The 13,664-nt window shown below is 41.2% G+C and overlaps 1 protein-coding gene across 3 annotated transcripts in view; it reads right to left on the reverse strand.

Moving 5' to 3' along the window:
• Positions 1-10,990, reverse strand: part of MYRIP (myosin VIIA and Rab interacting protein) — a 236,885-nt gene extending 225,895 nt beyond the window's left edge. For 2 of the 3 annotated variants that reach the window (XM_064506443.1, XM_026094089.2), the window contains exon 1: positions 10,638-10,990. The gene's annotated coding sequence lies outside the window, so the exon portion shown is untranslated. Of the gene's footprint in view, positions 1-9,956; positions 10,282-10,637 lie in introns of those variants that run through there. The other variant, XM_064506442.1, reaches the window with a different exon arrangement.
• Positions 10,991-13,664: the final 2,674 nt, after the last annotated feature.

Below are 13,664 nucleotides of genomic sequence, written 5' to 3' on the forward strand. Positions count from 1 at the left end.
GGCTTCTGTTTTTCTCTTGAAAGCTCCCTGCATCTTCTCAGCTATAACATGTCCTAGGTTTCCAGTGTTTGTTCAGGAAGGAATCTGGTTCTTTCAGACTAGAGCTGAAAGCTGATCAGAAGTCACCTTTTAAAAAAGATGCCTTCCTCTTCAGTCCTTCAGCACTGTTAACCTGTAACTTAGTTAAGCCATATTCTTGATCTTTTCTTTGGATTTTTTTTATGCTAGCCACTCACAGTGATCTAACTATCTGTTAGTTTATTTGGGAAGAAATAGGAGTCTGGAATAGATCCCGCCAATCCCTTGGCACTGCAGACAAGAATATCCTACAACACTTCTCGTTTATGAGCAATTTTTATTGAAATTTCATCCATTTCCATAATGCACTATCATCTTGGCTTTAAATATAAGTTATTGCTGCTCCCAGGTATTAATAAAATTGATACATGAGGAGTCACAATCAAACTCCTTCAATCCAGATATTTGCAATTGAAATATTTCATTTAAAAAAAAAAAAAACTCTTCACTTGAACATTCTCAGCTTTATAGTGACTAAACTAAACTCCAGAGCTTTTCTACTCTGTTCAGCAACTCTACTACTTATTTTCCAGGTAGACAACTGAGAAAAAACCTCTAATAAATATATTCTCAATTCTGTGACCAAGCAACCAATCTTTATTTTCTTCAATAGACTGTCAGAATCTAAATAGTCATACCCCATCTCTATTTTCATTATAGTTTGGCATTATATCAGCTTCCACAAAAGTCTTATATTACCATAAGAAATTCTTTGTATAATCGTATATGTATTAAAAGGGAAAAATTATAGTAATTTTTCCAAGCCAGAATAACACAAGTACTTTGTTCATGGTGGAGCTCCTTCACAACAGCTCATATTTTAAAAGAAAGTTTTGTTTAATGAATGTCCTGAATAAGTAATTACATTAGTAATTAAATTACCAGCACAAGGCCCTTTTACTAAATTTATTTTCAATATAAAAAACCGTCACACACTTTATCTGGTGACAAAAATAAGCTGTAAGTGTTGAACGTGAAAAGGAACTCTTGTGTTCTGGTTTATCTCAGCACACTTGATCAAAACAAATTTGAGCCAAAAGAAAACACTGACATGACATTACTGTCCAAACTCATTTCCACAACAGCTACTATGTCATGATATCTCAAAAGAAGCATAATTAAGAATGGTCATCTTAATTCTTTTTTAAACTCTGAGAAATTGTAGATGCTGCAGTAAACAGCATTGTGGATATTCTTCCCTTTTCACTGGAAATTAACAAATACCCCAAAATGAGAAGGAAAAAGCATACTCATGAGAAATACAAAGCTACCTCTTCAGATTAACAGCCCCACTGACTTTAATATAAGGATCTGTATCTGGTGTGCCATGTCTTAAATAAGATGTAAAGCAAAGATCTCATGAAAGAACATATTAGTTTTTGTGCCCAAACCAACTTTAACTGAAATTTACTGCACATACATCTTGCTCTACAACCAAAACAGAAAATACTGTCCTTTTAGCCTTGCACTAACCTTATGTGAGATTTGTTTACAGAACTCAATAGCTTGCAAGTTCCTGAACAAAATTAGTTTTGTTTTATTGAGGAGGTGAAAGAAACCGTGAAGTTCATTTGGTTCCCTCTGGAAGAAATGTTCCATATTAATGCAAGTTATTACAATAACCATGCATACCTTGTCTAGATGAGTGCCAAGATACACTATAATGGTAGGAATTCTAAATTTTGAAGGACAAAGGCAAGCACTGCATGTTTTTGATTTTTTAGCCTATATAGGAAATTAACAGAAATACATTAGCGTTACTACTGAGTCTGAAAAAGCAGAAGTGTGAAACTTCTACTAAAACCACATTTTATTTTGTTGAAAATTGAGGTCAGCAGTAAATTCCCCCCCCCCCCCAAAAAAAAAAAGAAGAATGACATCTCCCACCTAAAAATGGCACTCTTCCAGAGACAGAACATAGCATATGAAAAAAGGTTCTAGGTTTTAGAAACAGTTTATTTAAATGACAAAGATGTTTTACTGGAAAAGATTAAAGATTAAGTTGGAGGACTTCATTTCTGTCATCTACCTTCAATAGATAAAAACAAATACCATTTTTAAAAAAAGGCTTCAAAATAAATCATGACCATTTTATACCTATATATCAGGTCTACCAACTGATACACAAGCATATATCCCAGTGGAAGTTCAAGATGTGATGTAAAACCCACATCCTTTGCCCAAAATGATCTTCTCGATGAAAACAGCATATTCCTAATGAAAGACTGTTACAGAATTTCACCCTACAGCTGCTAAAGATCATGGGTCTTTTGGTGTATGTTAACATGTATTTCACTGTCATTGGCTTGTTAGTTCCTGTATAATCTCATTTTACTTCAGTCTCTTCTTCCATCTTCACTTTTCATGTTTTTATAGTGCTGAACTGGGCAAATCACGTTCAGCTCTTTATTTTCTCTATTTAGTAGTAACTGTCTCATAAAAGAACGTATCGTAGGAAATGATCAATCTGTCAGTATTCTGACTGCATAAGGCCGATTTACTTTCCAGCTGTCTCCCTCATTCCAGGGAGAGAAAGACAAAATCACAGCAGTAGTGCACTGATACACAACTGTATCTTGGATGACTGGCCTCTTCACCACATGACTTCAATCTAAAGCATGAAATTCAGCTTATTAGTGTAATGGGCAGTCAACAACCCAAGGCAAATCACTGCAGGTCAGGGAGAAAGCCAGTACGTGGAGTTAGAGCATGCAATCGATCATGAAGGATCTGACCCAACCAGGCATTTGCAAGTTTACAAGCACAAGATTACAGCAAGAAAAGCAGGCCTCTTAACTGTTTTTCCCCTCCTCCACCTTCCTATCGAAAAAACAACAACAACAGAAACACACAAACCACTACACAACTGGCAAACAAGTCTTCACATTGGACTTTGTAAGCTTGAGCGAACATACAGAAAATACTAAACAAAAAGCTCATCCATTCCTACCCCTCTCCTGAGCATTAGCTCTGAGCAGGGACTGCAAGAATGCCTTTATCCACCTGTGCTGGACTACATATGCCACATCCTTCTCCCAAGACATCTGTCAGTCCTGGCATTTCACAATCAACAGCCCTGAAATGAGCTACACAGATTGAGGGGACATGAAAGAAACAGAAACTGCCATTGATTCTCTGAAGGAACGGAGAAGGACTTGGTATCTCAGTTTAAAAGGAGGACAGAGGAGAAGGGAACACTCACTTCAACTGTATAACAGTCTAATAACTAATACACTGACATCCAGAAAGTAGAAGGCTCAGGTTCAATGCCATGTTGAACCTGGGAAGGCTCCCCCTTTCCAGAAGGGTATGTATCTACTCTGTTTAGGTTAGGTTAAGTAGAAGCATTTTCCACCCTGTACGCTTTCTGGCACTCTGCAGAAGGGAATAGTGAATTCATGGACCAAGAAGACGACATGAGAGAACACTACTCAGAATATTCCTGAAGTGTGGCAGACCTGTTTCAGATGTCTACATCCCATTTTCTGTATGGCCTGAAGAAACTGAACCACACAGCAGCTCCAATACACTACATGAGTTGACTAGCAGCATTTTGGTAAATATGTGTTTCAAAGTTAAATGCCTTCTCTAGTACTACAGCAGTCTCTGTTTGCAGGAACAGCTACAGAGGAGCTAGGCTAGGGAGAGAAGTCAAAGTAACAAACAACCCCACAGATCAGCCAAGATAGTTCTTGCAAGGTCAAGATGCCAAAGCATCATTACTGCTATAAAGCAGTGGTAAGATTTCTCATCTGAGTTACGCATACTTTTAATTCGGGGAAGAAAACACTGAAGGAAGGTCGAAGCTTTTGTAAAACCTAAAACAGCTCTGGAAGTACTTCACATTTTACGTCTGCATAGAGATTTAGTTTTGCATTTTAATAATACAGGCAAAAAGGCATGATTAATTATTAAAAATCTCATCATAACTTGAAAGCCATACTGTAATCAACCCATAAAAACTACAAAAGTACACAGGTAAGTGTATTGCTTGGCTGCTACCAAATCATCTATAAAATAAAATCCATGCAATATGCAAACACACCACAAGCATACTTAAAATATCCTACTTCACAGGACACAGTAAAATGGATTCTTCCCCCACAACAATGTATGTTACATTAATTGACACCCTACATTCCTCTTACTAAAAATTAATCATGATATCCTAAAAATTTGATCCAAAAATTAATTTTAACTGAGAGAATCCTTCTGCAGAGCTAGAACAGAATCAGAAATCTGGATTTTAGAGGTAAGAATATGATTGCAACAGCAGTTGCCACAATGAGGCAGTATTCTCTAGTAGTGCCAGATGTGAGAACAAATTTAATACAGTAAATCGTTGCTAATTCAGACCACGGACAGGAAGACCCACTGCAAATTACTGAATTTTACAGATTAGCAAGTAAATGAACAAAATAAAAGAAAACAAGAATAATGTCAGAAGACTGTGCTTTCCACATTCACTCTGACAACTGCAAAGTGCTTCTAATTCTGATTTATGCTAGAGTAAGCAAGAATCATAAGAGATATAATAGTGAAGAGTGACATCTGTGAAGCCACGTGTCCCAGTTCACTGAGACTTAATGATGAGCTGCAGTTGGTTGACACAAAACTTGCACACCACGCATAGAAAAAAGGCTTCAGAAGCAGGTAGTCTTTGAATTTTTGGATGAATATTTGTTAAGAGATATAAAACAAAAGTAAAACAGAGCCAGAGTGCTGTATCTAAAGCCTTCAAGAGCCAAACTGGGGGCAGGGTTAGTCTGTCAGGTTGACAACTGAATGGATTAATTTGTTCCCACAAATTTGACACTGGGACTGACTCCACACCATGCCTAGAAGAGGCTTTGGGCCTGGGCTTGGCTACTTTTCCACATTCACAGGGCACAACACGGAGCAAATCTGAGCCCTGGCCAGCAGACATAAACCTGTAGTTCTGGATCTTAAGCTTATACAAACAAGGAACATGCAAGCACTAGACACAGTAAGGCACTTTCTGGAGTTCAAAGGCAGGCTTCACTGTCAGGTTTTGACTTCTGGCTCACTGATATTTGGCTCCAAACTAGAGCAGCTCCAGAGCTCCTTTAGTTTAAACTAGAGAACCAAAGTAGTCCATCCTGTTACAGATTTAGAGAACCAATCAGATACCACAGGGACACCTTTATTCCCCATCCTTTTTTGGGGTCCTACACTAAATACTATTTGGCTGAGCTTAACAATCAAGTTATTACACCATCATCTTTAGGAACTAGTTAGGACTCTTTTATATCTGATTAACTTTTTTTTAGCAGTTCACTTTAATAGGGCCTGCTCTCAAAATTTTAAGCAACATTATCAGCAGACTGAAATAGCATGCTTCTTTGATGGACTGATATGAATAAGAATACCAGCTTTTTAGATGGCAAAAAAGAAAATCTGGTTTTCAGTCCTCTGTATAAGCTTCTCCTAATTTTCACATATCCAGTATCCCTCATAGGCCTTGTGGACCTGGACACAACATTGACATCAACTTGTCAATTGAATGCACAATCTCAGTTATTTTCCATCTATCATAACTACATAGATGACATATTTCCACGGAGCAGATGCAGCTCAGTTACCATGACCCTGTGAACCACATGTGGGAAACCTGAGTCCACAGTATTTCATCCATTACTTCCCCTCTTTTTTTGATCTGTGATACTAACTTAGGACAGAAGTCTGGAGCCTCATCATTAAATGCTTAGAGAGAAGGAAAAAATTCAGACCAACTTTCCTCTAGACATGAACTGGTTTCTTCTTATTTGGTACTCGATCCATGACATTTGTGCCTGCATTGATGAAAATACAGACAAATTTTGGTCTTGTGGAATTCAAATGTTTCACTGCCATTTAGACTGAGCGCAGCTGAGGTTGTAAAAACAAACATCACTAGAATATGCCCTTTAGAATCCTCCCCAAAGCTCTTTGTTTTTAAAAGATACTGCATGAATCAAAGTGACACTAAGATTCAATTTAAATCCTACTCATAGTCTGTCATACAACTGTCAAAGCACTTATGATAGCTGGATACAAGTGCTGAGATAACATCCAGAAAGCCACACCAAGCACCCCTGGGGATGACAAAGAAGGGGAAGAGAGGGCCAGTCCTTCTTAGGAAAAAAAGGAATCCTCTTGCGAGATTAATGATGGTTAGAAAAATAAGTACATTGCAACTCAAGACATGTTAGTTGCATCTCTGTCAACAGCACTTAAGTTGTAGACTGAACATCCATGCATCAGCAATTAATGATGATGGGACAAACCAGCAGTTTTCTATTTGGAATGCACTGTGGCACAACATCCTGCCCATACAGCCCAAAAGAGACAGCAGAAAACCACATTAACATGGCCTGCTGTGTCAGAAGTGATGCTTAATAAGCAGAGCAAAGAAGCTCTTCTTGTATTAGTTTCAGAAGAGATAAAATACTGTCATTGCAACAGCAGAACAGAAAGCTTATTCCTCAAGTTGTAAATATGTTTTTCTTTTTTTCCTTTCCAGAAGGAAAACAACAGATTATGTACCATCTTCCTCCAAGGACAGAAAGCTGGTTTACAACTGAAGACCAACATACCATTCTGTATGGGGAGTGGGGGGCAACGGGACTGTTGTTTAAAAAAAAAAAAAATTAAGAAGATTTCAGGCTGTTGCCTGGCTTCAAGATTCATTAAAATCAGTGGGAATGCCACAGACTTTAGCAGGCTTTGAATGAGGCTCTGTACTTCAGATTGCTATCACAAGAAGAGACTACATCTCATTTTCTACAGTATATTAACTCAGTTCCCTTTTAAACAGACCTGATCCAGAAACTAAGACTGCATTAAGTCAGTTACCTGTTTATTTTTCCCTGTCAATAAGCAATACATGTTGCAAGGAAGAGTCTAGGAAGACATGATTTTTGGAAGGACAAGCCAGACAACTTCTGCATAGCAGAATTTGAGCTTGGGTCTTCACCAGACCCAAGCTTCACCAGACTCTCCCTTCCTGCCTGCCAGCACCAGCAAAACTCAGAAAGAGTTCTTAATTGATTACCATGAGTCAACTAAAGACAATGTCACTGAAAGTGTCACATTTTCAAGATTAATCTCCGCAGTGGTTTGTTCCTCCACTTCTGTAGGTAATATTTTATTTGGAGGTGTACTTTGCCTTGAAGAATCCAAAATTAATTTCCCACAATAATCTTTTATATCTTAAAACTGCCAGGAGACAGTAATAACTGCAGCAATTAGAAAACCAGACACAAATGTCAGTTTCTCTTACATGATCACCTGTAGGTAAATAAAGCATATAGATAACAGGAGGTAACAAGGTCTTGTTTCTTTTAACCAGATCAGGGAGTAATGGACCAGTAAATATCTGCAAGATCAATGCTGGTTAATATGACATTCTTTCAAAAAAGATAAATAAATAAATAAAAGAAGAATTTCAGCTGAAAAACAGCTCTGCTGTTGAAACAATGCATATCATATTGGCCTGGAAATTTAATATGTTCCTGTTCTCAGAAGAGTACCCGCAAGACTGAGATTTCAATAACGCTGACATTAGCTTTTGACCAGTCAAGCCACTGTGGTCCTTCTAAGCCAATTTTGTTAGGTGGTTCATTAAACTGTTTTTCACAACAGTGTTTTTATATTTTTAGGACGTAAGATCTAAGATGATGTTCACTTGCTGAAAATGCAGTTTTAAAAAAACGCAGCATAGTATTTTTCTATAAACATTCTTCAAAAAAGAGGATAATACTTAAATTTCTACTGAAAATGAAAGGCAAAGTGATAACAAACAGGTCACAACCAGTAGCCTTCACCATATGAAAGGCAGATCTTGCGAGTGTATCAGCCACATAAAAGGGGTCAAAGTAAGACTTCCTCTTAGGTCTGTGTAGATTCACATAAAGTTTGGAGATATGCATCTTTGCCCAGTCTTGAAAAGAGATACATAAAACTAAACTATAGCTTGAAATCTTACCAAATTACATTGTATTTAGCCCTTCTACAAAATTCAAGTTCTTTGATAATATGAGCAACGAGATGGTTTGCTTCCTTCCACACCAAAGTATAATACAGTTTATCTTTCTCTTCCCTTGAGCCCAATAAGCTTCTTTTGGAACAAAGAAACATCATTGGGAGAGGTTTAAAGAACACTTTAAACGTTATTTTCTGGGTTCACAAGTAAACCAGAAGCCTCTAATATCTCTAAGAATCTACTTAGTTACTAACCTACCTGGATCCAAACGGAAGGTGAACAAAATACTCTGTGGAACGGTGCATTAGTGCACTCAAACACATTAGAAGTTTTCTTAAAGAGAAAAACTCTCCCTATGGTTCTCATGGATCTCCATCTGACTAGTTTCTTTCAACTTGTCCAACTTTCCAAGGGCAAGTTAAAGTGGTTTACACTGCCAAGCTGCAGTTTCTAATCTGATCACAGTAGGGCATATTAATGTTGGCAGCAACACAAAGGAGTTGTATTTTCATATAGATGTACTGTTTATGCACAGTAGTGTATTTGTCATATACTGCTTTTCTTCAGTACCAGCCATGCATGGTTTAGGGATTTTTGTTTTGTTTAAGTACAAGTTTTTCAAGTGTTCTGTTTACTGCAGACATTAAGCAAGAAGGATGAATTCCCACACTCAGGTACACCTGATATATCCCAAAAAGGCTGGTTTAGCAATCTATTGTGAGCACACTCTGCTGTATCCATCACATTAGAGTGGAAGCAAGAATCCAAATCAGGAAAAGAAGCAAAAGTTTTAGCCTTAGTTTTGTTCTGCTCTAAAGTGTCATCTTGTATCACTCCTAGAGAACACTGGTTAGGATGAAGACAGTCTGTAAAAAAAGCATTAAACTGTCTGAAAGGACGGCTTTGTGTAACAATGATCAGAAACAGTTTCAAGATGTAAGTGCTGTCATAGGGGACAACGCTCTTCTTGAAGTATTCCTCATTGTGGGGGGGCGGGGGGGGATGGGGTGAAATTGGCTCTGGGAGTTTTCACATGCAATTAATACGTCCCAACTGTTGTAAATTGTACTTTCCTGATCATAACTGATATATGCATTGTAATAAGCTATCTGACAAATTCCAGAGGAAGGCTGTAGAATTGCTGCATATTTTTTTCGACACTTAGGCATAAGGCATCAGTACACATGCTCTGATACAATCCAGTACCTGAATAATAATGGTTAAAGCGGCAATTTGAGGGATTAGTTACAAGGTACAGCATCTTGTGTTTTACAGGGCTCTTTTCACTTTCTCCAGATAGAGGTGGTCAGCAAGAATTACTGTTTGACGGTTGCTTGCAGGGGCAGAGTCAGTGGTCTCACTGCAACTCACAGAGAATTGCTACCACAACTAATACACAATGAAAAGAAAAAAAAAAAAAAAAACCCTTCCACCTTGATAACGCTTCTTTCAAAGCCACAAAAGCGTACCGTAATATTAATATGCAAACTGAACTCTCTTTCCCCTCTCTAACCTTCCAGAAAAGGACTGTCAGAAAAATAAGGAAAAACCTCTATTTCCAAAATCCTTATTGTACCTGTTTAAAAAAAAAAACAAACCCAGGCTCCATGGACAGCTATCCACATTTTCAGAAATACAGGAAAGAGTATAACAGTAGATATAAAGCAAAAAAAAACAAGTCACTATAGGCTGCTAGATACAGTTAACATGCCTGAAAACATGCTTTGAAAGGGACGCACATGCACTCTAAGGCATTTTGTGATCTAATTTGGTTACACTAATTTAAAATACAACGCAAACCACAGCATACAACTCAGTCCTACTTAATTAGATTTCCTAAGACAAGTCAGTCTCAACCATATGGTATTTTCCCCAGTAGTTACAATAAACTGACCTTGATACTAGGAAAACGCATGCTCTTCCGTACGAAGAATAAATTAGAAGACCAGAGCCGTGTGATGTTCGCACGGAAAGGAGGCAGAGGCAGCGCCACGGATACGCTATACCGAAACCTTCAGCGTTCCCAGAGAAGTTAATCGAGAGTGAAACACTCCATTAGAAAAAAAAAATAATAATAAAGCACTGCAGGGACAGGGTTTGAACAACCAGCCTGTTTGCAGAAAGCTACCGAGCTATCCAGGCACCTGGCTAGAAATTAACATAAGCCTAGTACTTCCCGAGGAAGGCATCAAGTCCGTGGGATGTCGCGACCTGCCTCAGCCCCCCGCGCCGCTGTCCCCAGGGGCGGGCGGAGGTCGAGGCCGCCAACGGCCGCGGGACACGGCGCCCGCAGCCCGCCCGGCGCCGGCCCGCCCGCCAGACGCACGCCCCTCCCGCCGCCCGGGGGAGCGGGGCGGGCGCGGGGCCCGCCGCGGGGCTGCCCCGGGCTCGCCCGCCACACGACCGAGCCCAGACCGGCCCCCGGACGGGGCGCTGCGGCGGGGGCCCTGCCGCAGCCACCCCCAGCACGGCGGCGCGGCAGCCGCGGGCCCCGCCGCGGGTGACACCTCCCCCCGCCGCTGCCACCGCCCCAGCCCAGCGGCGGGCGGCGGCCGCGCCCCCGGGCCGTACTCACCCCCGGCCGAAGGCGAGGGCTGCACCAAAATGGAAGGCGGGCAACAACTTCCCCGCGCTGGGGGAGACGGGCAGAGCCACCGCCGGCCGCCGCGGCCGAGCCCGCCCGCCCGCTGCTCATTCAGGGCAGGGGGGCTGCGGCCGGCCCCTGCCCGCGGCCGGCCACCTGCGACGAGCCGGCGGGCACAGGTGCTCGTGCTCCGCACTGGCCGGCACCAGGCGGCAGCCCAGAGGCGAGTCTTGTTTTGTCTCGTCTCGTCTCGTCCTGCCCGCTCCGCGCCTCTCCTCCTCGCCGGACGCGCCACCGCGCTGCTGCGGTGCCGGCAGCGGCGGCAGCTCCCGCCGCGCCCCCCGCCGCGCACCGGCACCTGGCCGGGCGCCGCCGGCCAATCGGGGCGGAGGGGGTGGGGGGGGGCGGTGCGCGCGGGCTGGCGTCGCCACGCGCACGCCGGGACTCGCTCGCTCGCTCGCGGGGGGTGTGGGGGAGGTGCGCGGTTCTCCTGCTATTGCTGCGTAGTCAGGCCGGGAGGGATGGCGGTGCCGGCACCGCCAGACACGCGAGCCCCGCCGCAGTGGAGCGGAGAATCGGGCCCGACCCGGCCCCGGGAGCCCCCGGGTGCTGGTGCAGCAGCGGTGGAGAGCTGCGTCACGGCCTCGCATGTCGAGCAGCCGTTGGGGCTCGGGCGGCCGTTGGCTGTTAGCGCAACAAAGCTGGCCGGAGAGAAAACCCTGAAATCGTGTTTTTTTAATTATTATTTTTATTTTCCCGTTTTGTTTTTCTAGCAAGTGGTATGAAGAGGGGCCCAGACGTTTATCACTGTATCGGTCCTCTTCCTCATGGCACTGCTGTGGCAAGTCAATCAGAGTATGTCCCTGTTAGTTTAAGCAGCCTGGAGGAAAGGATCGTTGCAGGTTCAGGGGAGGCTGCAGATGGGAGAAAAGACTCTTCAAAAACTGTCTGGCCCCATCTATTTTAGTTAGTCACCTGGATGACATAGGCTATAAGTGCTGCTTATGGAATGGATCTGTGACGGACCCTGCAGTCTCAAACTGCTGCGGCAGTAGTAAGGGTTAATTTGCTGCATCATTAGACAGGTGCTGATCCAATTACTATGCCTTTACATGTTTAAATATTTGTAAATCCTTAGTGCTCATTCCTAAGAAAGCATTTGGTGTGCCAAATCCTCGCCTTTATGTATTGCCTACATAGAGGCAATAACAAGGATCCCTCCAACTCTGGAGCATGCCCACGAGTCAGCAGTGGTGATGGCCGGGCTATGGCTTAGTATGGTGTCTCGAAGGATACCTGATAATGTCACAAACATACATTCAAAATGTTTACAAAGCAGTACTGGCGGCTCATCCATGATCAAAATGCTTGTTCTCCAAATAAAGCAGAGAAACATAGATGCTGCCAGGCGATGCTTGTTTGAGTGTTATGGTGGATACCATATGCAGGCCATGTGTGGAGGTGTCTTCTAAAGGAAAAGGAGACCAGTTGGTACAAACTGACAAGAATTAGTGCCATATGGATTCAGAGCACTGGATAATCATAATGAAGGTGTGGCCTGGTCATTCATCACATAATCAGTGAGTCACTGCTGTAATTTGACCATGCTTTTTATACATCCTGTATCATTGCAGATTGTACTGTATCAGACTAATTAGTTTTCCTACAGTGTTATTTTTCTTCCCTGTTTTTCATGCTTGTTTAACTTTATTTTAAAATAGTTGCAGCTGCTCACTGTAAGGTACATTTTTATTTGATCTCAGTTGAAGTGCTTTGTCAAGACAGACGTATTCAGTAAATCTTGGCAGATTTTCAAGGAAAATATTTTCTAGGAGAATATTTTTGTTTACGTTAATTTTATGATATTACAAATAAAATACTTTATCAAACATTTGCTTCTATGCTAAACTACACTTGTCCATGTTAGTAAAATGGGTACCAATCTGTGAGACAGACACCAAATTTATTTTGGAAGTGCATGTAAAAAAAAGATTTACTAAGTATTCTCCATCAAATTGTTTTGTATTTCCCAAACAGACACATACCCAAATACGTATTTGGGTATTTCCTAAATAGAAAAACTTATTACTTCTTTAAATAAAAACTACAGAAAGACCCAATCATCTTTAACAGCGGCATTTTTCAAGTGCAACATGACATGGCAACAAATCAGCAACTGACTAAAACTAAAGGTCACTCATTGCCTGTATTAGAAGAGTAATCAATAACATGCTCCCAGCATTTTTAATGATTGAAGAAATACCTGAGCAGAAATCAATCTTCAGTCTTCTCGCTGAATTAGTGAAAGAACAATATGTTTTAAAAACAGCCATCAATATGAATTAAATATGATGTTTATGATTACACAACCATCAGATCAAACAGGTAGAATTGTGACATCACTCCCCACACTCAAGTTAATAAGCTAATATCAGGTTGAATTCAGAAATAATTTTTTACCCTGGCTTCAATACTGTGCAGTTAGGTAAACTGAGGGTTTTTTTAACCTTTCTCTGTGATATTTCATATTCAGCTCTGCTGGAGACAAAATTTTGGACTGTAGGCTCATTTGTTCCATACCAGTATAGTAATTGGTATGTTTTTACTATGCAACATTACTCCATGGGAAAGGTATTAACTTATAACACACTTAAAACAGCCATTAGCAACTGAAAAAGTGCAACAAGGAGAGGGAAAAGAGAAAATGCACAAGTGACGAAGGGTAATAGCCTCGGGGGTAGTACACTGCACTTTTATATTTGTCTGCATTTCAGATCTGGTGGATATCCTGTCTGTGGTCATCTGATATTTTTTTAGTGTCCCACTTCAAAAGAAATCAACTTCTCTTTGCATCAGTAGTGAGTATTTTCTGATGCATGTCATTCACAGTAAAAAAGAAAAAAAATCAATGACTGAAATCTCTTTTTCATCCCTACAGGCAAAGTCGTAAGGCACTGATGGGCAAAAGAGGTATGCCAGACTTAAAATCTGCTTAAAATCTGCTTAAAATCCCTAAAA

Source organism: Dromaius novaehollandiae, chromosome 2, assembly GCF_036370855.1.
Source record: "Dromaius novaehollandiae isolate bDroNov1 chromosome 2, bDroNov1.hap1, whole genome shotgun sequence".
Lineage (NCBI taxonomy): Eukaryota > Metazoa > Chordata > Aves > Casuariiformes > Dromaiidae > Dromaius > Dromaius novaehollandiae.